We start from the raw sequence: 22730 nt of genomic DNA, 5'->3' as shown, positions 1-22730 counted from the left end.
TCCACATTTTGTTACAGCCTGAATTTAAAATTGATTAAATATATGTTTTTCTCACCCATAATGACAAAGTGAAAACATGTTTTTAGACATTTTTGCAAATGTATTGAAAATAAAATACAGAAATATCTCATTTGCATAAGTACATGTTAGAATCACCTTTGACAGCGATTACAGCTGTTGGTCTTTCTGGGTAAGTCTCTAAGAGCGTTGCACACCTGGATTGTACAATATTTGCACATTATTCTTAAAAAAATTATTCAAGCTCTGTCAAGTTGGTTGTTGATCATTGCTAGACAGACATTGACATAGATTTTCAAGCCGATTTCAGTCAAAACTGTAACTAGGCAACTCAGGAACATTCAATGTCGTCTTGGTAAGCAACTCCAATGTATATTTGGCCTTGGTTTTAGGTTATTTTCCTATTAAAAGGTGAATTTGTCTCCCAGTGTCTGTTGGAAAGCAGACTGAGCAAGGTTTTCCTCTACAATTTTGCCTGTGCTTAGCTCTATTGCATTTATTTTTATCTTAGAAAACTCCCTAGTCCTTGCCGATGACAAAAATATCCATAACATGATACAGCCACCACTGTGCATGAAAATACAGTGCATTCGGAAAGTATTCAGACCCCTTATCTTTTTCCACATTTTGTTACGTTGATATCCAATTGTTAGTTGCAGTCTTGTCACATCGCTGCAAATCCCGTACGGACTCGGGAGAGGCGAAGGTCGAGAGCCATTTGTCCTCCGAAACACGACCCTGCAAGCCGCACTGCTTCTTGACACACTGCTCACTCAACCCGGAAGCCAGCCGCACCAATGTGTCGGAGGAAACACCGTCCAAATGGTGACCGTTTCAGCGTGCACGCGCCCAGCCCACCACAAGAGCCGCTAGAGCGCGATGGGACAAGGACATCCCGGCCGGCCAAACCCTCCCCTAACCCGGACGACGCTGAGCCAATTAGGGTCATTGTCCTGTTGGAAGGTGAACCTTTGCCCCAGTCTGAGGCCCTGAGCGCTCTGGAGCAGGTTTTCATCAAGGATATCTCTGTACTTTGCTCCGTTCATCTTTCCCTCGATCCTGACTAGTATCCCAGTCCCTGCCGCTTAAAAACATCCCCACAGCATGATGCTGCCACCACCATGCTTCACCTTAGGGATGATGCTAGGTTTCCTCCAGACGTGATGCTTGGCATTGTGGTGTCGAGACAACGATGCTGATATGCTGTGTTGACAAGGAATCCGCTGACACTGTACTTTGATTATAAAGGTTTATTATATCAAAAGATTTCAGCATCAATTTACAGATTTCTGCAGAATCTGGAGAACAACTAACCCAATCTCAAATATGATTATTCTCTCCGTCCTTTGTTCAAAACCTGGTATATATCCTATGTAACATAAGATGTGTGTTTTGAATAGACCATCCCTGGCCTCCACATATCCCCATGTCCACTGTTTTAGGGGGCCCCTATAGTAATGCTTTCCAGATGTTTCAGCAAGGCAGAGTAAAATTCATCTAACACACCATTTGCAAACATCAGCCAAAATTATAAACTGTTCAGATACTACAGCATTCAGGCCAAAGAGTTTAATCTTGGTTTCATCAGACCAGATAATCTTGTTTCTCATGGTCTGAGAGTCCTTTAGGTGCCTTTTGGCAAACTCCAAGCAGGCTGTCATGTGCCTTTTACTGAGGAGTGGCTTTCATCTGGCCACTCTACCATAAAGGCCTGATTTGTGGAGTGCTGCAGAGATGGTTGTCCTTCTGGAAGGTTCTCCCATCTCCACAGAGGAACTCTGGAGCTCTGTCAGAGTGACCATCGGGTTCTTGGTCACCTCCCTGACAAAGGCTCTTCTCCCCCGATTCCTCAGTTTGGCCAGTTGGCCAGCTCTAGGAAGAGTCTTGGTGGCTCCAAACTTCTTCCATTTAAGAATGATGGAGGCCACTGTGTTCTTTGGGACCTTCAATGCTGCAGACATTTTTTGGTACCCTTCCCCAGATCTGTGCCTCGACACAATCTTGTCTTGGCCCTCTCTGGACAATTCCTTTGACCTCATGGCTTGGTTTTTGCTTTGACATGAACTGTCAACTGTGGCACCTTATATAGACAGGTGTGTGCCTTTTCAAATAATGTCCAATCAAATTAATTTACCACAGGTGGACTCCAATCAAGTTGTAGAAACAGCTCATGGATGATCAATGGAAACAGGATGCACCTGAGCTCAATTTCGAGTCTCATAGCAAAGGGTCTGAATACTTATGTAAATAAGGTTTTTCTGTTTTTAATTTTTTATAAATGTGCTAATATTTTGAAAAAAAATGTTTTTCGCTTTGTCATTATGGGTTATTGTGTGTAGATTGATGTGGAAAAATATGAATTTAATCAATTCTAAATTCAGGATGTAACACAACAAAATGTGGAAAAAGTCAAGGGGTGTGAATACTTTCTGAATGCACTGTATCTTTAAGCATGGTCAAGTTAATAATTATGTTGTGGATGATGCATTAAACCACTTAGTCACATCAAAGAAGCAGTCATCCTTCTGAACTGAGCTGCAGGACAGGAAGGAAACTGCTTAGGGATGTCGCCATGAGGCCATTGGTGATTTTAAATCAGCTACAGAGTTCAGTGGCTGAGAAAACTGAGGATGGATCAACAACATTGTATTGACTCCACAATAATGACCTAAATGACAGAGTGAAAAGAAGAATACAAATATACAGTATAAAACTATTCCAAAACATGCCAATGGGTCTTTCTATAAACTAGGGTACCAGTGAGGATTGATGACATACCATTAAGATATAAGGGGGATCATACCTATATTCAATTAAATTCACGAGTTGATTTAACCCTTAATCAAGGTTGGTGTCTTGACGGATTTGTCCAAAATCGTGTGACATAAAACATTAGTTTTCTGTCCTTGCATTTATGGCAGTATAAGTTGTCATATCATATATTAAGCATTAATCAGTTAAATTAGACATGGAACTTGAATCCTGTAATAATAAATGCGATTGCAAAATTGAATGCTTCTATCCGAAAGAGTCACCTTACCTTGACACTTAAAACCTAAATTGATACCGTCGTTACTGTGGTTCTTCAATAATTATGCATAATACTTGTTGGATGTGCATTTGGTGTCCAGCTGATTAGTTACGCCATGATATTTCCACACATCATCATCTGATCCAGGAAGGAATTTTCAGAATGACAGTCAGTTGACGAACAGCTGTTGTGGTAGCGCATGCAATGCAACAACAGCCCAAGTGCTGGAAAAAAGGTGTTTGTGAGGAATGTGAAGACAGTTGTTCCTGGATCCACGTTAGCGAATTGAGGTTGATCATCGGTTGTTGTCTGCTTGATTTATAGCAGGGTCTCGTTAGACTTAACAGAGAAAGCATCAAGGTAATGTGTTCATGTTTTTGTGCCTCGGATTGGACACAGAGTCTATTGTGCGCAATTGTTTAGGATAGACTATTGCGCAACACCCAACACTATTCCTATTCATTATTCTGTATATAATTACACAAAATCCTTGTAATTATTGTAGCCAATTTATAAGTCATCCTGCTCCCTTATAATCATCTGTGATTTCAGTTTTTGTGAGAGATGTGGCCACTTTCGTTTGTTTCCTGCCGCTTCAGTTGAAGGTTATTATGAGGAGGACAACATCTAAAGTTGGCTTCAACTTGGCTTTCCATACAAATCCTTCCATTAAAAAAGGAACCTGGTTTTTGATCACGTTCTCATTATAAAAACAGCAATTGTGAGATTCAAATGGTGAGATTAATGCTACTGCTATTCGTGGCTTTATTATGAGTGCCACATACACTACATGGCCAAAGGTATGTGGACACCACTTCAAATGAGTGGATTCGGCTATTTAAGCCACACCTATTGCTGAAAGGTGTATAAAATCGAGCACACAGCCATGCAATCTCCATAGACAGACATTGGCAGTAGAATGGCCCGTACCGAAGAGCTCTGTGAGCTCAACATGGCACTGTCATAGGATGCCACCTTTCCAACAACCTGCCCCAATGCATAGTGCTAACTGTAAAGTTTGGTGGGGGAGGAATAATGGTCTGGGGCTATTTCTCATGGTTTGGGCTAGGCCCTTTAGTTCCAGTGAAGGGAGATCTTAACACTACAGCATACAGTGACATTCTAGACGATTATGTGCTTCCATCATTGTGGCAACAAGGTTCTTTCCTGTTTCAGCATGACAATGCCCCCGTGCACAAAGCGAGGTCCATACAGAAATGGTTTGTCGAGATCGGTGTGGAAGAACTTGACTGGCCTGCACAGATCCCTGATCTCAACCCCATCGAACACCTTTGTGATGAATTGGAACGCAAACTGCGAGCCAGGCCTAATCGCCCAACATCAGTGCCTGACCTCACTAGTGCTCTTGTTGCTGAATGGAAGCGTACGGATTAGTGTCCCGCTCCTTGAAAGCGCAGCTCTAGCCTTTAGCTCGGTGCGGATGTTGCCTGTAATCCATGGCTTCTGGTTGGGATATGTTCGTATGGTCACTGTTGGGACGACGTCGTCGATGCACTTATTGATGAAGCCGGTGACGGAGGTGGTATACTCCTCAATGCCATTGGATGAATCACGGAACACATTCCAGTCTGTGCTAGCAAAACTGTCCTGTAGCGTAGCATCCGCATCATCTGACCACTTCCATATTGAGCGAGTCACTGGTACTTCCTGCTTTAGTTTTTGCTTGTAAGCAGGAATCAGGAGGATAGAATTATGGTTATTTGCCCAATGGAGGGCGAGGGAGAGCTTTGTATGCGTCTCTGGGTGTGGAGTAAAGGTGTTCTAGAGTTTTTTTCCTCTGGTTACACGTGACATGCTGGTAGAAATTAGGTAAAATGGATTTAAGTTTGCCTGCATTAATGTCCCAGGCTACTAGGAGCGCCGCTTCTGGATGAGCGTGTTCTTGTTTGCTTATGGCCTTATACAGCTCGTTGAGTGTGGTCTTCATGCCAGCATCGGTTTGTGGTGGTAAATAGAATATGAATAATATAGATGAGAACTCTCTTGGTAGATAGTGTGGTCTACAGCTTATTATGAGGTACTCTACCTCAAGTGAGCAATACCTTGAGACTTCTTTAATATTAGACATTGTGCACCAGCAGTTATTTCAAATAGACACACACCCCCGTCCCTCGTCTTACCAGACATAGCTGCTCTGTCCTGCGGATGCACGGAAAACCAAGCCAGCTCTATATTATCCATGTCGTCGTTCAACCATGACTCGGTGAAACATAAGATATTACCGTTTTTAATGTCCCGTTGGTAGGATAGTCTCGACCGTCAATCATCGAGTTTGTTTTACAGTGATTGCACTTTGGCCAATAGATCCGATGTTAGTAGCAATTTACTCACTCGCCTCTGAATCCTGACAAGGCACCCCGACCTTCTCCCTCTGTATCTCCGCCTTTTCTTCACGCGAATGACGGGGATTTGGGCCTGGTCTCTGGAAAGCAGTATATCCTTCGCGTCGGACTCATTAAATCAAAAGCTTCGTCCAGTTCGAGGTGAGTAATGTCCAGAAGCTCTTTCGGTCATAAGAGACGTAGCAGCAACTTTAAATAAATCACAGACAGTGTCACCATAACACCTCCTCCTCCATGCTTTACGGTGGGAAATACACAAGCGGAGATCATGCGTCCACCCACACCGCATCTCACAAAGACACGGCGGTTGGAACCAAAAATCTCCAATTTGTACTCCAGACCAAAGGACACATTTCCACCTGTCTAATATCCATTGCTCGTGTTTCTTGGTCCAAGCAAGTCTCTTCTTCTTATTGGTGGTTTCTTTGCAGTAATTCGACCATGAAGGCCTGATTCACAAAGTCTCCTCTGAACAGTTGATGTTGAGATGTGTCTGTTACTTGAACTCTGTGAAGCATTTATTTTGGCTGCAATTTCTGAGCCTGGTAACTCTAATGAACTTATCCTCTGCAGCAGAGGTAACTCTTGGTCTTCCATTCCTGTGGCGGTCCTCATGAGAGCCAGTTTCATCATAGTGCTTGATGGTTTTTGAGACTGCAAGTAATGATGGGACTGTCGTTTCACTTTGCTTATTTGAACTGTTCTTGCCATAATATGGACTTGGTCTTTTACCAAATAGGGCTATCTTCTGTATGCCCCCCTACCATGTCACATCACAACTGATTGACTCAAACGCATTAAGAAATAAAATAAATTCCACAAATTAACTTTTAAGAAGGCACATCTGTTAATTGAAATACATTCCAGGTGACTACCTCATGAAGCTGGTTGAGAGAATGCTAAGAGTGTGCAAAGCTGTCATCAAGGCAAAGGGTGGCTATTTGAAGATTCTCAAATATAAAATATATTTTGATGTGTTTAACACTTTTTTGGTTACTTTATGATTCCATATGTGTTATTTAATAGTTTTGATGTCTTCACTATTATTCTACAATGTAGAAGATAGTAAAAATAAAGAAAAACCCTTGAATAAGTAGATGTCCTCAATCTTTTGACCAGTAGTGTATGTGTAGAGTGCGTGTGCTAGGGTGAATGTGCGTATGCGTGTGTCTGTTCCTGTGCGTGTGTATCTCTTCACCGTTTCTGCTGTTCCATAAGGTGTATTTTTATCAGTTTTTTAAAAATCTGATTGTACTGCTTGCATCAGTTAACTGATGTGGAATAGAGTTCCATGTAGCCATGTCTCTATGTAGTACTGTGCGCCTCCCATTGTCTGTTTTTTGACTTGGGGGTTGTGAAAAGACCTCTGGTGGCATGTCTTGTGTGGTATGCATGGGTGTCCGAGCTGTGTGCTAGTAGTTTAGACGGACACCTCGGTGCATTCAACATGTCAACACTTCTTACTGTTTCATCAGACTAGAGGACATTTCTCCAAAAACTACGATCTTTGTCCCCATATGCAGTTGCAAACTGTAGTCTGGCTTTTTTTATGGCGGTTTTGGAGCAGTGGCTTCTTCCTTGCTGAGCGACCTTTCTGGTTATGTCGATATAGGACTCGTTTTACTGTGGATATAGATACTTTTGTACCTGTTTCCTCCAGCATCTTCACAAGGTCTTTTGCTGTTGTTCTGGGATTGATTTGCACTTTTCGCACCAAGGTACGTTCATCTCTAGGAGACAGAACGCGTCTCCTTCCTGAGCGGTATGATGGCTGCGTGGTCCCATGGTGTTTATACTTGCGTACTATTGTTTGTACAGATGAACGTGGTATCTTCAGGCGTTTGGAAATTGCTCCCAAGGATGAACCCAAAAAAATTCTGAGGTCTTGGCTAATTTCTTTTGATTTTCCCATGATGTCAAGCAAAGAGGCACTGAGTTTGAAGGTAGGCCTTGAAATACATCCACAGGTACACCTCCAATTGACTCAAATGATGTCAATTAGCCTATCAGAAGCTTCTAAAGCCATGACATTTTTTTCCAGTTTAAAGGCACAGTCAACTTAGTGTCTGTAAACAATTTTGGGAAAAATTACTTGTTTCATGCACAAAGTAGATGTCCTAACCGACTTGCCAAAATTATAGTTTGTTAACGAGAAATTTGTGGAGTGGTTGAAAAATGAGTTTTAATGACTCCAACCTAAATGTATGTAAACGTCCGACTTCAACTGTATATACATATCCTTTAAAAAAATATATTTCCCTTCATTACTTTCCAACCCCACCACCCCTTCCCTAATTGGAGTAAACTAGTGAACAACAACGCTTAGGCCTCTACTTCCAGCTTATACGTACTATATACATTTTATGGACACAGTCAATTTTACAATAATTCTCTTTTGTTTGTTTTTACTCCTGAACTTCCTCTACCCTCAACCTCTCCGATCATTTTCATGATGTCCATCCGGTTTGCTTCTATATGCCATATCTTTCTAACTGTGCTCTGATCTTTGAGCCATGAGAGATTTACATGCTGCAGCACCCTCAGCACCCCTACTTCCCGCGGCAATGCAGGAAGGTCTTCCAATGCCTTGCAAAGAACGGCACTGATTGGTAGACGGGTATAAATAAATAAAGCAGACATTGAATATCCCTTTGAGCATGGTGAAGTTATTTAATTACACTTTGGATGGTGTATCAATACACCCAGTCACTACAAAGATACAGGCATCCTTCCTAACTCTCAGGGATATCACAATGAGGCCAATGGTGAGTTTAAAAAAGTTTCAGAGTTTAATGGCTGTGATTGGAGATAACTGAGGATGGATCAACAACATTGTAGTTACTCCACATTTCTAACCTAAATGACAGAGTGAAAAGTAGGTTGCCCTTTAATTCAGTGAGCATGCCATGCACTGTTGTTTGGTCAGCGGGTTTTCTGTAGTGCAGTAAGCACACGTGATGTGATGCAGCCGCCAGTGGAATTATTCAGAGCCCCATGAAATGACACCATGTATACATTCTACAGACCCTACTGAGTATTCCTATACTTTTACTGCTGCACCCAGAATGGTTCCTGCTCTAAGCCAATATGCAGGGGTGCAACTTTGGTTTTATATATATATATATTTCCTCCAGTCGGATAAACACTCCAAACAGCCTACCTGACCACTCGGAGGCATCTGCATGGTCCTAAAGCAGGCCGTTGCCTTGTTTTGTGTCACATTCCAATGATAAAACTGGAGGGGACAAAAATGCAATTTCAGAATGTGGGGGGACATGTCCCCCCCGTCCCAAGTTGTGCCCCTGCCAATATGTATTCCATATATAGTGATTAGCATTGGAGGCATTGCTTGACCTTGGAACATATTTTAAAACCCACATTTAATGCAAATGTCACTTAAATATGAACAAAGAAATAATAGTTCATGCTTAGACAATCATTTTTCAGATATCATTGTCACGATCGTCAGGGAGAGACCAAGGCGCAGCGTGATGAACAAACATACTTTAATTAGTTAAAGTGTCAACACAATACAAAACAAGAAACGACTCGTGAAGTCCACGGTATCAATGACCGAACACGGAACAAAAACCCACAAACACAAAGGGAAAACAGACAGTTTAAATATGGCTCCCAATCAGAGACAACCAGCCAACAGCTGACACTCGTTGCCTCTGATTGGGAGTCACTCAGGCCAACATAGAAATCAACAAACTAGAACCCCCAACATAGACATATAACACATAGAATAAACACACCCTGGCTCAACAAATAGAGTCCCAGAGCCAGGGTGTGACAGTAACCCCCCTAAAGGCGCGGACTGTGACCGCGCCTCAACTAAACAAAACAGGGGAGGGCTGGGCGGGCATACCTCCTCGGCGGCGGTTCTGGCTCCGGCCTTGACCACCACCCTCCAATACACCCCCCATAGCGCCCCTGGTCCAGTCTGGCCCCGCCGGCTGGAGCCGAACTGGACTTAGCAGGAGCGGTTAGCTTCAGCTCCATAGTGGCAAGGCCAGGGGTGCGCGTCGTCAGTCCAGCACAACCCGTGCCTGGGTCACCGGTGCCTGGTAAGGTCCCGGTCAACTGCTCCACTACGGAGCAGAAGCTATCCGCTCCACCAGTGTGCAGTCCAGCTCCGGTCAGCAGGGCCAGACCGGACCAGGGGTACTTTGGGGGTTTAGAGAAGGAGTGGGGGTCATGTCCGGAGCCGCAGCAAATTTACACTGTTATACAAGCTGTACACTCACTACTTTACATTGTAGCAAAGTGTCATTTCTTCAGTGTTGTCACATGAAAATATATACTCAAATATTTAAAAAAATGTGAGGGGTGGACTCACTTTTGTGAGATACTGTATGTGTTATGAATGACCAAAGGTGTCTGACTTTATAGTAAGTATAGCATCATGCGATATAGAGTCTTTATGGATGTGTTATGAATGATCGAAGAGGTCTCACTTCAAACTAAGACATAAGACTCCTGAACAGCTAACCAAATGGCTACCCGGACTATTTCCATTGTATGTGTGTGTATTTGTCAGAACCAAGATGATTTGGAGGAGTCCAATTTGAGACTACCGCACCAGGTATTCCTCTTCTGTTCCCATGCTGCAGACCAGGGTTTGATTACAACCTGTTACAATGGTGCCAACATTTTGTGGCTGATCTTTCAGCAGGGGAGTGGGTATATGTGTCAATGACCTGACTGGGCCCAGCACTGTGCGGTTTGGCTCGTTTTTGTTGTGTGCATGTTTGTGTACTGAGGAACATGTAACTTGGTTCCAGAAGAAAGACACTTTCAATTTCTTTAGGTTGGGGGTTCAAGGTAAGTGTTTCTTGGTGTAATGTTGTCCGCAGGCTATTGAACACACAACAATATAAGCCTGGGATATCAACCATTCAAAGATGGCCTTAGTGGGAGTGACCATAGAGTTCTGAAGGAGTTACCTTACTGAGTAAAGTATTTGTCCTCGTCACTACTTAACACAGTCAAAAGTCCTAATTATTGCTAAACCCTGCCCATTTCTACAGTTTATCTTCTTAAACTTTTATTTTAAACCTAACCCTAACTAATGAAAGCCAAGTTTGATGCGTTGGTCCACCAGACCCGTCACACATTTAGGCAGAAGTGTGTGGGAAAGAGATTAGGTGTAATGTGACTAAGATGACATCACTTTTATAAGCTGAACGTCATTTAAAGCGGGATCGAATAGGGTCCAAATATTGTACAATCCAGGTGTGCAAAGCTTTTAGACTTACCCAGAAAGACTCACAGCTGTGATCGCTGCCAAACATGTACTAACTCAGTGTGTTGAATACTTATCTAATCAAGATATATTGCTGTTTTACAATTCATAATTTTTTTAACAAATGTTACAACATTTCTTCAACTTGGACATTACAGTGTATTTTGTGTAGATTGTTGACAAAAAATGACTGTGAAATCCATTTCAATCCCACTTTGTAACACAAAAAAAGTGTGAATACATTCTGAAGGCACTGTATGTTCCCAAGAAAGATTGATAATTGATGAGACACTCGTTATGCTTTGTCGACACATGGCACCATATTCCCTATTTAGTGCACTACTTTAGGGAATAAGGTGCAATTTGTCATCACAACCCCACCACCAGCCAGATGCTCTTTACCCATAGTTCATAGCTTGGAAGCATCATCGTCTAATTGATTGGCTTTCCCACTGCCGTGCAACAAAACCTGATTGTTTCGTTATGAAGGCGATCGCGCCAAGGTGCTCGGACGCTTGTGACTCCGATACAGCCGGCTGGTGTTGGAAACTGGCAGGTTTGGGGCAGAAATAAACTGTGAAACGGGAGGGAGGGAGAGGGGGGAGCGCGTGTGTGCTGCTATTGCTGTAGACTAAGAGGGAAAGAGAGTACAGCACTGGTCTTGGTATGGTGTTGGATGGTGGTGGTGATGATAGCAAGCAACAGAAACACACACTAATTTAACTGTTCAAACAACTGTCCAAGAATACATCTACAAATTCTATTACATTTTGTGAAATGTGAAGTGGCACACTCATTAAATGTTAATTGTATGAAACAGAAACAGACATTTTCCAACAATTTTAACTTCTGTGAAGGTCTCAGAAATATTTTGAAGCTGTATGTAATGAATTCCACTTACGTTTGTGAGTATCTGAAAAATCTGTCATGTAAATACTTGTCTATTCGAACTAGAAATCATTATGTACAGTAATTTGTTATTGGTTGATATTGCAACTGCCGCTGTAAATGAAAGACAATCAAAACAGCTCATGGGGTAAGTTTTGCCCTGATCCAGATAGACTCCTAATAAACCACCTTGCTGATCTCAATCTACAGTATACAGTGATTCAGTAATCACACATTTTTCACCAGATGATCAACTAAAACTAAAAAGTACAATAAATGACTAAATGGAAGCTGTTTCTGTTGATCCATTGATTTTAACTGAATCCCCATTCAGACCAGCTGACACCTAGGAATAGAGACATTTATGAGTATGCGTGCACTATATGATTGGACCTGAACACGTACAGTGGGGAAAAAAAGTATTTAGTCAGCCACCAATTGTGCAAGTTCTCCCACTTAAAAAGATGAGAGAGGCCTGTCATTTTCATCATAGGTACACGTCAACTATGACAGACAAATTGAGAATTTTTTTTCCAGAAAATCACATTGTAGGATTTTTAATGAATTTATTTGCAAATTATGGTGGAAAATAAGTATTTGGTCACCTACAAACAAGCAAGATTTCTGTCTCTCACAGACCTGTAACTTCTTCTTTAAGAGGCTCCTCTGTCCTCCACTCGTTACCTGTATTAATGGCACCTGTTTGAACTTGTTATCAGTATAAAAGACACCTGTCCACAACCTCAAACAATCACACTCCAAACTCCACTATGGCCAAGACCAAAGAGCTGTCAAAGGACACCAGAAACAAAATTGTAGACCTGCACCAGGCTGGGAAGACTGAATCTGCAATAGGTAAGCAGCTTGGTTTGAAGAAATCAACTGTGGGAGCAATTATTAGGAAATGGAAGACATACAAGACCACTGATAATCTCCCTTGATCTGGGGCTCCACGCAAGATCTCACCCTGTGGGGTCAAAATGATCACAAGAACGGTGAGCAAAAATCCCAGAACCACACGGGGGGACCTAGTGAATGACCTGCAGAGAGCTGGGACCAAAGTAACAAAGCCTACCATCAGTAACACACTACGCCGCCAGGGACTCAAATCCTGCAGTGCAAGACGTGTACCCCTGCTTAAGCCAGTACATGTCCAGGCCCGTCTGAAGTTTGCTAGAGTGCATTTGGATGATCCAGAAGAGGATTGGGAGAATGTCATATGGTCAGATGAAACCAAAATAGAACTTTTTGGTAAAAACTCAACTCGTCGTGTTTGGAGGACAAAGAATGCTGAGTTGCATCCAAAGAACACCATACCTACTGTGAAGCATGGGGGTGGAAACATCATGCTTTGGGGCTGTTTTTTCTGCAAAGGGACCAGGACAACTGATCCGTGTAAAGGAAAGAATGCATGGGGCCATGTATCGTGAGATTTTGAGTGAAAACCTCCTTCCATCAGCAAGGGCATTGAAGATGAAACGTGGCTGGGTCTTTCAGCATGACAATGATCCCAAACACACCGCCCGGGCAACGAAGGAGTGGCTTCGTAAGAAGCATTTCAAGGTCCTGGAGTGGCCTAGCCAGTCTCCAGATCTCAACCCCATAGAAAATCTTTGGAGGGAGTTGAAAGTCCGTGTTGCCCAGCGACAGCCCTAAAACATCACTGCTCTAGAGGAGATCTGCATGGAGGAATGGGCCAAAATACCAGCAACAGTGTGTGAAAACCTTGTGAAGACTTACAGAAAATGTTTGACCTGTGTCATTGCCAACAAAGGGTATATAACAAAGTATTGAGAAACTTTTATTATTGACCAAATACTTATTTTCCACCATAATTTGCAAATAAATTCATTAAAAATCCTACAATGTGATTTTCTGGATTTTTTTTCCTCATTTTGTCTGTCATAGTTGACGTGTACCTATGATGTAAATTACAGGCCTCTCTCATCTTTTTAAGTGGGAGAACTTGCACAATTGGTGACTGACTAAATACTTTTTTTCCCCACTGTATGTATTACAGGACAGACATATGTGCGTATAGTGCTGGTACATGGCATTTTCAGGTACTTATTTAAATTTCTGATGTAACTGACAACCATTTGCTTATTTCAGTGATCGAACAAAATAGTGGTGAGTGAGTAATAACAATATTTGGTAAAGAAATACTGTATATAAATCTAGAAATATATCAGTAATATCAAGTGAGTGGGCTATAGTTCTGCTTTTAATAGTGGGAAAACATGCATGATACAGTACATCACCTTTATTTTGATTATTCATCTTTCAATGAGCTAAACAAAAAAAGTATGTACTGTTATTTACTCAAAATGTTTGGATCAAACAGCTCCAAAACCATAAGAAATATTCAATAATGTTTTTCCTGGGAGAAATTAATATTTTGAAAATGTTATAATGTTTAATTGATATACAGTACCAGACAAAAGTTTGGACACACCTACTCATTCCAGGGTTTTTCTTTGTTTTTACTATTTTTTACATTGCAGAATAATAGTGATGACATCAAAACTATGAAATAACAAATATGGAATCATGTAGTAACCAAAAAAGTGTTAAACAAATCAAAATAGATTTTATATTTGAGATTCTTCAAAGTAGCCACCCTTTGCCTTGATGACAGCTTTGCACATTCTTGGCATTCTCTCAACCAGCTTCATGAAGTAGTCACCTGGAATGCATTTCAATTAACAGGTGTGCCTTGTTAAAAGTTAATTTGTGGAATTTATTTCCTTATAATAATATAATATAATATGCCATTTAGCAGACGCTTTTATCCAAAGCGACTTACAGTCATGCGTGCATACATATTTTTTTGTGTATGGGTGGTCCCAGGGATCGAACCCACTACCTTGGCGTTACAAGCGCCGTGCTCTACCAGCTGAGCTACAGAGGACCACGCACTTCTTAGTGCGTTTGAGTCAATCAGTTGTGTTTTGACAAGGTAGGTGTCACGTCTCCTCCCGTTGCTCCCCTCCGGCCCTCTGATTCGACAGTCTACTGAGCCACCGGTCTGAGCGCACCACCTCGGCAACACCGGAATGGAAACCCAACGCACCCTAATCACCTCCAGCGCACCTGCACCTCATCATCTCATCACCACCCCTATTTAGCCCTGGACTGTTCTGGATGATGTTGTGTGTGATTGTTTAGCTTCGTGTCGTTTACTCTATATTTGTTATTTCTCTTTGTCATTGTTTACTATACCTTGAACTTGTTAATTCCTGCGTCTGCATCCTGCCTCTTCGTATACTCAGTACTCGTCACAGAATCACATACCAAATGAAAATGGATGCAGCAGGAGTTTCCCAGTGCCTCGACCAGCACCAGCAGCAGCTTGCCCAGTTGAACGGCGCCATGCAGGAAGTGCTCCAAACTCTGCATAATCTGCCCAGCGCTCCGGTTCCACCTCAGGGAGCGGCGAGTGCCCCCAATCCACCTGTTCCCGTGCTATCACCCACTCCTGCGGGAACCCTCGCCCTACCGGAGCGCTATGACGGTAAAACTACTAAATGTAGCGGCTTCCTGGTACAGGTTTCCCTTTATCTGGCGCGTCAGCCTGGGACATATCCATCTGACCAAGCCAGGATAGTGCTTGTGATTTCTCTTCTTAAAGGAAAGGCTGGATTGGGCCACGGCAGTCTGGGAAGGAGAGGAGGGAGTGGCACTTCCCTACCCCACCTACCTTGCTAGGTTCAGGGCGGTGTTTGATCATCCCACGGAGGGAAAGGACGGGGGTGAGCATCTCCTCCATCTACAACAGAGAGAGGGGCCCGCGTCCGAGTACGCTCTGAGCTTTCGCACGGTGGCGCCGTCTTCCGGCTGGAATGAGCGTGCTCTGCGCACGGCCTTCAAGAGAGGCTTACGGGAGGACATTAAGACGGTACTCGCATGTCGAGACAATGAGATGGACCTTGATACCCTCATCAGCACGTCCATCTGTCTTGACCACAAGTTGAGAGAGAGATGGCATTCCCAACACCTCCCGGAGCCTCGACGCTCACCCCATCTGAGCTATGGAAGCCGCCCTGCATCCGAGTCCTCACCCCATGGTGAGCACACCCTACACCACCACGAACCACAAATCTCCTGGTGGCTCCCTATCTAGGCGGTATGACTCCCGTCGCCGCTCTGTGAGTGTTACGTCAGCTCCTATCACAAAACGATTGTTTTTAGTTCCCATAACGGTGACAGGTTATTCCTTCCATTCCGTTTTCTACCGCAATGATAGATTCCGGATCAGCGGGGAACCTTATAGATAGGGAGCTGGTCTCTGAATGGGGGTTGCCCACCGTGCCACGGCCATCTCCGCTACACGTCACCTCACTGGACAATAAACCCCTTGGATCAGGCACCATTATGCACATCACTCTCCCCATCACCATCACCATTCCCACACTACCGGAGCACCACGAGGAGCTGTCATTCCACATCATCACGTCACCCCTTCACTGGATCGTCTTGGGATTGCCCTGGGTCAGACTACACAACTCCACCATCAATTGGAGCACCAAGAGGATCACAGCCTGGTCCACCTCATGCCGGAAGACCTGCCTGCAATCGTTTCGTGATAGGAGGTGGTTTGTTGTTCCACGTCAGTGGAGAGTCCGGAGTCCGCCCTCCAGCCCAACATTCCACGTAAGTACGTAGATCTCTCCGATGTCTTCTCTTCATTAAAGGCTATGTGTCTCCCTCCTCACAGGCCCTGGGACTGCGCCATTGACCTGCTGGAGGGACAACACCCCCCGAAGAGTCGCATTTACCCCCTTTCCATGGCAGAGACTGAGGCCATGGAGAATTATGTGGCGGAGACCCTGAACTGAGAGGACTGAGGACTGAGACCATGCATTGACTACTGGGGGCTGAACGCAGTCACCACCAAGTACCGGTACCCCCTCCCTCTGGTTCCTTCGGCCATTGAGCAGCTACGAGGGGCCCGGTACTTTACCAACTTGGACCTGAGGAGTGCATTCAACCTGATCTGAATCCGGGAAGGAGACGAGTGGAAGACGGCATTCAGCACTACCTCAGCCACTAGGAATACTGCGTCATGCCCTACGTCCTCACCAACGCATCATCTGTGTTCCAGTCCTTCGTCAATGACGTGTTCCAGGACATGCAGAGTAGACAGGTGGTGGTGTACATCGACGATATCCTGATCTACTCGGCTACGTTCGAGGAGCACGTCAGGGACATCCGAGCTGTCCTACTCCGCCTCCGGGAACACAGCCTGTTGGTGAAGGGGGAGAAATGCGAATTCCACCAACAGGCCATCTCCTTCCTGGGATACCGGATCAGTCCTCAGGGGGTGTTCATGGTAGGAGTGAAGACGGACGCTGTCAGGTCATGGCCAGTTCCCACCACCATCAAGGGCCTACAAAGCTTCCTGGGCTTTGCTAATTTCCACCGGCATTTCATCAGGGTGGGCCTCAGAAGCTGGCCTGGAACCCTGAGGCTGACACTGCCTTCAAGAGGCTGAAGAAGAGGTTCACCACAGCGCCCATCCTAAAACACCCAGATCCATCTCGTCCTTTCATCCTGGAGGTGGACGCATCGGAGGAGGGCGTGGGTGCGGTCCTCTCTCAGCGGCAAGGTAAGCCAGAAAAAATGTATCCCTGTGCCTTTTTCTCGAAAAAGCTTACCCCCGCAGAGAGGAACTATGGAGTTGGAGACAGGGAGCTGTTGGCGGTGGTCCTAGCTCTGGAGGAATGGAGACACTGGCTGGAGGGCGCAGTCCATCCATTCCGGATTCTTACTGAACACAGGAATTTGGAGCACATACAGGCAGCAAAACGGATGAACTCTCGTCAAGCCAGGTGGGCCCAATTTCTAACTCGCTTCCAATTCACTCTGTCCTACCGCCCAGGATCCCAGAATGAAGGCCGACGCACTCTCCAGGATGCACCATCCCGGAGAAAGGACGGATCTGGGGGATCCTATCCTGCTCTCGTCTCTCATTGTTGCTCCTGTCGTATGGGATGTGGACGAACACATCCGCCTGGCAGCTCAGGAAGACCCAGCACCTGTCAACGCCCCTCCGGGGCGCATGTGTGTACCCACCAGTGTCCGGGACCGCCTGCTGATCTGGACGCACACCACCCTTACGGCAGGGCACTCTGGTATTATGCGCACCCTGCATTCTCTAGCCCAGAAATACTGGTGGCCCACCTTGGCTTCTGATGTCTCCCGCTACGACAACTCCTGTTCCGTATGTGCCCAAACGAAGACACCTCAGAACGCCCCGGCAGGCAAGCTAGTTCCTTGGTCACACTTGTCCATAGACTTTGTCACCGACCTTCCACGTTCTGACGGCTTCACCACAGTCATGGTGGTTGTAGATCAGTTCTCCAAATCATGCTGTTTTTTGCCACTAACTGGTCTTCCTTCTGCTCTCCAGTTCGCTGAGATCCTGTTCCAACAGGTCTTCCGGCATTATGGACTTCCAGAGGACATCGTATCGGACCGTGGCCCCCAATTCACCTCCCGAGTGTGGAAGGCTTTCCTGGAGAAGATCGGGGCCACGGCCAGCCTCACTTCCGGGTATAGGCCTCAGTCGAATGGGCAGGTGGAGCGCATGAACCAGGAGCTGGGGAGGTTTCTTCATTGCCACTGTCAGGACCCGCAGGGTGAGTGGGCGAGGTTTCTTCCTTGGGCAGAATAATTATTATTATAATTATAATATGCCATTTTGCAGACGCTTTTATCCAAAGCGACTTACAGACATGTGTGCATACATTTTTACGTATGGGTGGTCCCGGGGATCGAACCCACTACCCTGGCGTTACAAGCGCCATGCTCTACCAATTGAGCTACAGAGGAGCTCAATCACTCCTCCACAGGGCTCACTCCCTTCCAGTGCGTCCTGGAGTACCAGCCGGCCCTGGCCCCTTGGACACCCAGCCAGACCGATGCGCCCGCTGTTGGTGAGTGGTTCCACAGGGCCAGACAGGTCTGGGACGCCGCCCATGTCCATCTCCAGAGGTCCAATCGTCGGCAGAAGGACCAAGTCCACCGCCACCGCAGTAAGGCCCCTGTATTCCAGCCTGGGGATCGTGTCTGGCTGTCCACAAAAAAAAAAACTCTCCACCTGCGCTGCAAGAATCTGAGCCCCCGGTGTGTGGGGCCATTTAAGGTCCTCCGGTGGATAAATGAGGTATCATACCGGCTGCTCCTTCTCCCTCACTACCGTGTCTCACCCACTTTTCATGTGTCTCTCCTCAGGCAGGTGGTTCCTTGTCCTCTGGCGGATGCTGTCCCCCGGTGTACGCCTCCTCCGCCCCTGGACATTGATGGGAGTCCGGCATTTGCGGTGAGGGACGTGCTGGACTCCAGGTTCCGTGGGGGAAGGCTCCATTACCTGGTGGACTGGGAGGGGTATGGTCCTGAGGAGAGGAGCTGGGTTCCGGCTGGGGACGTTCTGGACCCCAATCTAATTCGGGACATCCACCGTCGCCGCCCTAACCGTCCCGCTCCTTGTCCTCGGGGTGGGGGGGGGGGTACTGTCACGTCTCCTCCCGTTGCTCCCCTCCGGCGCTCTGATTCGCCGGTCTACTGAGCCACCGGTCTGAGCGCACCACCTCGGCAACACCGGAATGGAAACCCAAAGCACCCTAATCACGTCCAGCACACCTGCACATCATCATCTCATCACCACCCCTATTTAGCCCTGGAATGTTTTGGATGATGTTGTGTGTGATTGTTTAGCTTTGTGTCGTTTACTCTATCTTTGTTATTTCTCTTTGTCATTGTTTAGTAAACCTTGACCTTGTTAATTCATGCGTCTGCGTATTGCCTCTTCGTATACTCAGTACTCGTCACAGTAGGGGTGGTATACAGAAGACAGCCCTATTTGGTAAAAGACCAAGTCCATATTATGGCAAGAACAGCTCAAATAAGCAAAGAGAAACGACAGTCCATCATTACTTTAAGACATGAAGGTCAGTCAATACGGAACATTTCAAGAACTGAACGTTTCTTCAAGTGCAGTCGCAAAAACCATCAAGAGCTATGATGAAGCTGGCTCTCATGAGGACCGCCACAGGAACATGGAGGAGGAGGTGTGATGGTGTGCGGGTGCTTTGCTGGTGACACTGTCTGTGATTTATTTAGAATTCAAGACACACTTAACCAGCATGGCTACCACAGCATTCTGCAGCGATACACCATCCCATCTGGTTTGCGCTTAGTGGGACTATCATTTGTTTTTCAACAGGACAATGACCCAAAACACACCCCCAGGCTGTGTAAGGGCTATTTGACCAAGAAGGAGAGTGATGGAGTGCTGCATCAGATGACCTGGTCTCCACAATCACCCGACCTCAACCCAATTGAGATGGTTTGGGATGAGTTGGACCGCAGAGTGAAGGAAAAGTAGCCAACAAGTGCTCAGCATATGTGGGAACTTCTTCAAGCATTCCAGGTGACTACCTCATGAAGATGGTTGAGAGATTGCCAAGAGTGTGCAAAGCTGTCATCAAGGCAAAGGCGGGCAACTTTGAAGAATCTCAAATATAAATATATTTTTGATTTGTTTAACACTTTTTTGGTTACTACATGATTCCATATGTGTTATTTCATAGTTTTGATGTCTTCACTATTATTCTACAATGTACAAAATAGTAAAAGTAAAGAAAAACCCTGGAATGAATAGGTGTGTCAAACTGTATATATATATTTTATATATTTTTTTATAAAAAATTATCCCAGGAAGAATATAATTTCTCCAGCTACTGAAAATGATTGCCTTTGAAACATTGATTCCTGGTGAAATTGTCTAGTCTAGAATGTTTATTGAGAGGAGAATGACTCTATTTACTAATAGCCTAGTTAACTGTACCTATATGTGACTATGAATTCAATATCTGTCCTCCTCAGTTGTCTCATCAGTGTATTCCCATTAGACCCATGCATGTTCAGAACAGTTTTAGAACAGTTTAAGCATTGGCATGTTGCCCCAGGTTCAATGCGTTATGTCCCAGATACACAGCAGGTTGGGAGCAGGTATAAAACCTAATCTGTGCCGACTGGTGTGGTTCACACTATAGCTGCTCAATACCGTTGCTAGGATGCCAGCAGCGAACCATACCAGAGATATTCATACTCCTCTCTGACCCTTTCCGGCCCTCAGAACAATATGCATGTTTATCATAACATGATTATAAACGTGTATGTCTGTACAACAACTGTTATTTTAACAGCGAATGTAAGCTACATTCAAAACGTCAGTTATCAGATTTTCAGGGTAACGAATCTGCACTAGACAGCTGTTGAAGAAAGAGGTGGTGAATTAATTCCATTACAGGTGTCAATCAATGCCAGTCTGATAGTCCAGCTGCTTACCTTGTGATGTGATGATCCCTATTTGTTCCAGTTAAAGTTCCATTTCTCCAACTGCTCTAGAACAGAGGTATAGAGGTTCCACAGAGGTTTTCCAGTTCCCCCTCTGCTCGCTAAGGTGCTTTAGCCAAACTGTAGCATGTTCTCTGCTGGGTTCTGGCTAATTCTCTTCAGATCCTTTATGGGTAGAACCACTCCATCCGAGTGAGGCGGAACCGGAAAAACCCGCTGAGGTTCTTCATCTCGATTGGTCCTGGTCGTCACTGGTCTCTTTCTCCGTTCAGGAAAAGTGTCCGCACAACACAGTGACAGGACAGGGACCGTACCGCTGCACAACACAACACCTGTTCCACCAAGACGCACTCGATAGGTGCCCTGGGTTCTTTCTGTGAACTCTCCTTTTCAGAAATAGATAGATGGGAAAATTGGGAAGGAAAGTAGCCCTTCGGAAAGGACCAGAACCCCCAAAGGAAACCACGCTAGGTAACAATTTTCTGGAGAAACAAAAAGCATGATATTCCGTTCTGAACGTTCTTTGGGGATCTCTCTCTCTCTCTCTCTCTCTCTCTCTCTCTCTCTCTCTCTCTCTCTCTCTCTGGAGGGATTAACTCGTTTAAATCAAAGTTTCCCCCAACCTTGTCCAATCCATACAGTCACCCTCTCTTCATTATCTGTCTCTGTCTGTCTCTTTCTCTCTATCTCTGCTATCTGATCCAGTTCCGCTGCAGTTCTCTCTCTCGCTCACTCACTGTTGCTCACCGCCCCCACTCTCTCTACCTCCCTCTCTCTTTCTTTCTCTCCCTTTCCGTCTGTGTCACTGTAGTTGGCATTTGCAGACTATGCGCTTGTCCGCTCCCGAAGAACTGCGTTGGCACTGAGAGGCAGCCTGATGCTCAGTGTACACACAAACAACTGAACACACATTAAGTAACACACATTTTCACTGACCTTAACACCATACATATACATATTCATTATAATATCGCAGAATCCAAAACATACACAAGTTTATACACATAAACTACACACACTTACACACACAGTCCATTACCTGCACTACCTGTTGCTGTAGTCATACATGTGTTGGTTGATTTCTTGTTGCCAGTTTAAACTTGCATAGATTGTTTGTGTGTGTGTGTGTGTGTGTGTGTGCATGCATGTCCGTGCATGCGTTTGTGTTACGCCGCCACCTTGAAAACTCTTGGGGTTAAGGTGGTGTGGTCTTGTTCTATTAATATCTTACAGTAATCAAACACGAGGGGTTGCACCATCATTTTCAGTGCTGTATGAGAGTGAGTGTGAGTGTGTGTGTGTGTGTGTGCATGGGTGTGTGTGTGTGTGTGTCAGTGCTAGGAGAGCTGTATCTGTTAGTAATCCCAGAGAGGCAACTGACAGGTAGTCTGGATTATATACCATGAGGAGCAGATTGTGCCACTGACAGAATAGGGCCCTACAAAACACACACACACACACACACTCGCACGCACACACAGAGAGACTCTAATAAGTCATCCATGATCTCACAGCGTAATTAATCATAATCTCCCGAGCATCACAGGGTGTGTGTGTGCGCAAGTGAGCGCAAATAGAGAAGGAGCGAGAGGGTGTCTAAGTATAGGAGTTGTGACACTGATGTGTGTCCAAACTTGCCTTGGATAATATAATATGCCATACCGTCTATTTCAAATGTTATTTTGCTCAATGCATGTGCTTTTTTGCATCAGGAAAACCAAGCCCAGTGGTTTGTGTGTGTGTGTGTGTGGGGGGGGGTTAAACTAGTCCTTATGGGTTCCCCCCTATCCCCTGTCCGCCCCCTAGCTGCACCCTGTCC

At 45.0% G+C, this 22730-nt stretch overlaps 1 protein-coding gene across 1 annotated transcript in view; it reads right to left on the bottom strand.

Moving 5' to 3' along the window:
• The window catches only part of LOC123491324 (ATP-sensitive inward rectifier potassium channel 12-like), a 44714-nt gene extending 23098 nt beyond the window's left edge, over positions 1 to 21616 (bottom strand). The window contains exon 1 of the mRNA XM_045221670.1: positions 20903 to 21616. The gene's annotated coding sequence lies outside the window, so the exon portion shown is untranslated. The remainder of the gene's footprint in view (positions 1 to 20902) is intronic.
• Positions 21617 to 22730: the final 1114 nt, after the last annotated feature.

Source organism: Coregonus clupeaformis, chromosome 7 (assembly GCF_020615455.1).
Source record: "Coregonus clupeaformis isolate EN_2021a chromosome 7, ASM2061545v1, whole genome shotgun sequence".
NCBI lineage: Eukaryota > Metazoa > Chordata > Actinopteri > Salmoniformes > Salmonidae > Coregonus > Coregonus clupeaformis.
The sequence above is the reverse complement of the archived record's forward strand: the minus strand, read 5'-3'. Positions and strand labels throughout refer to the sequence as shown.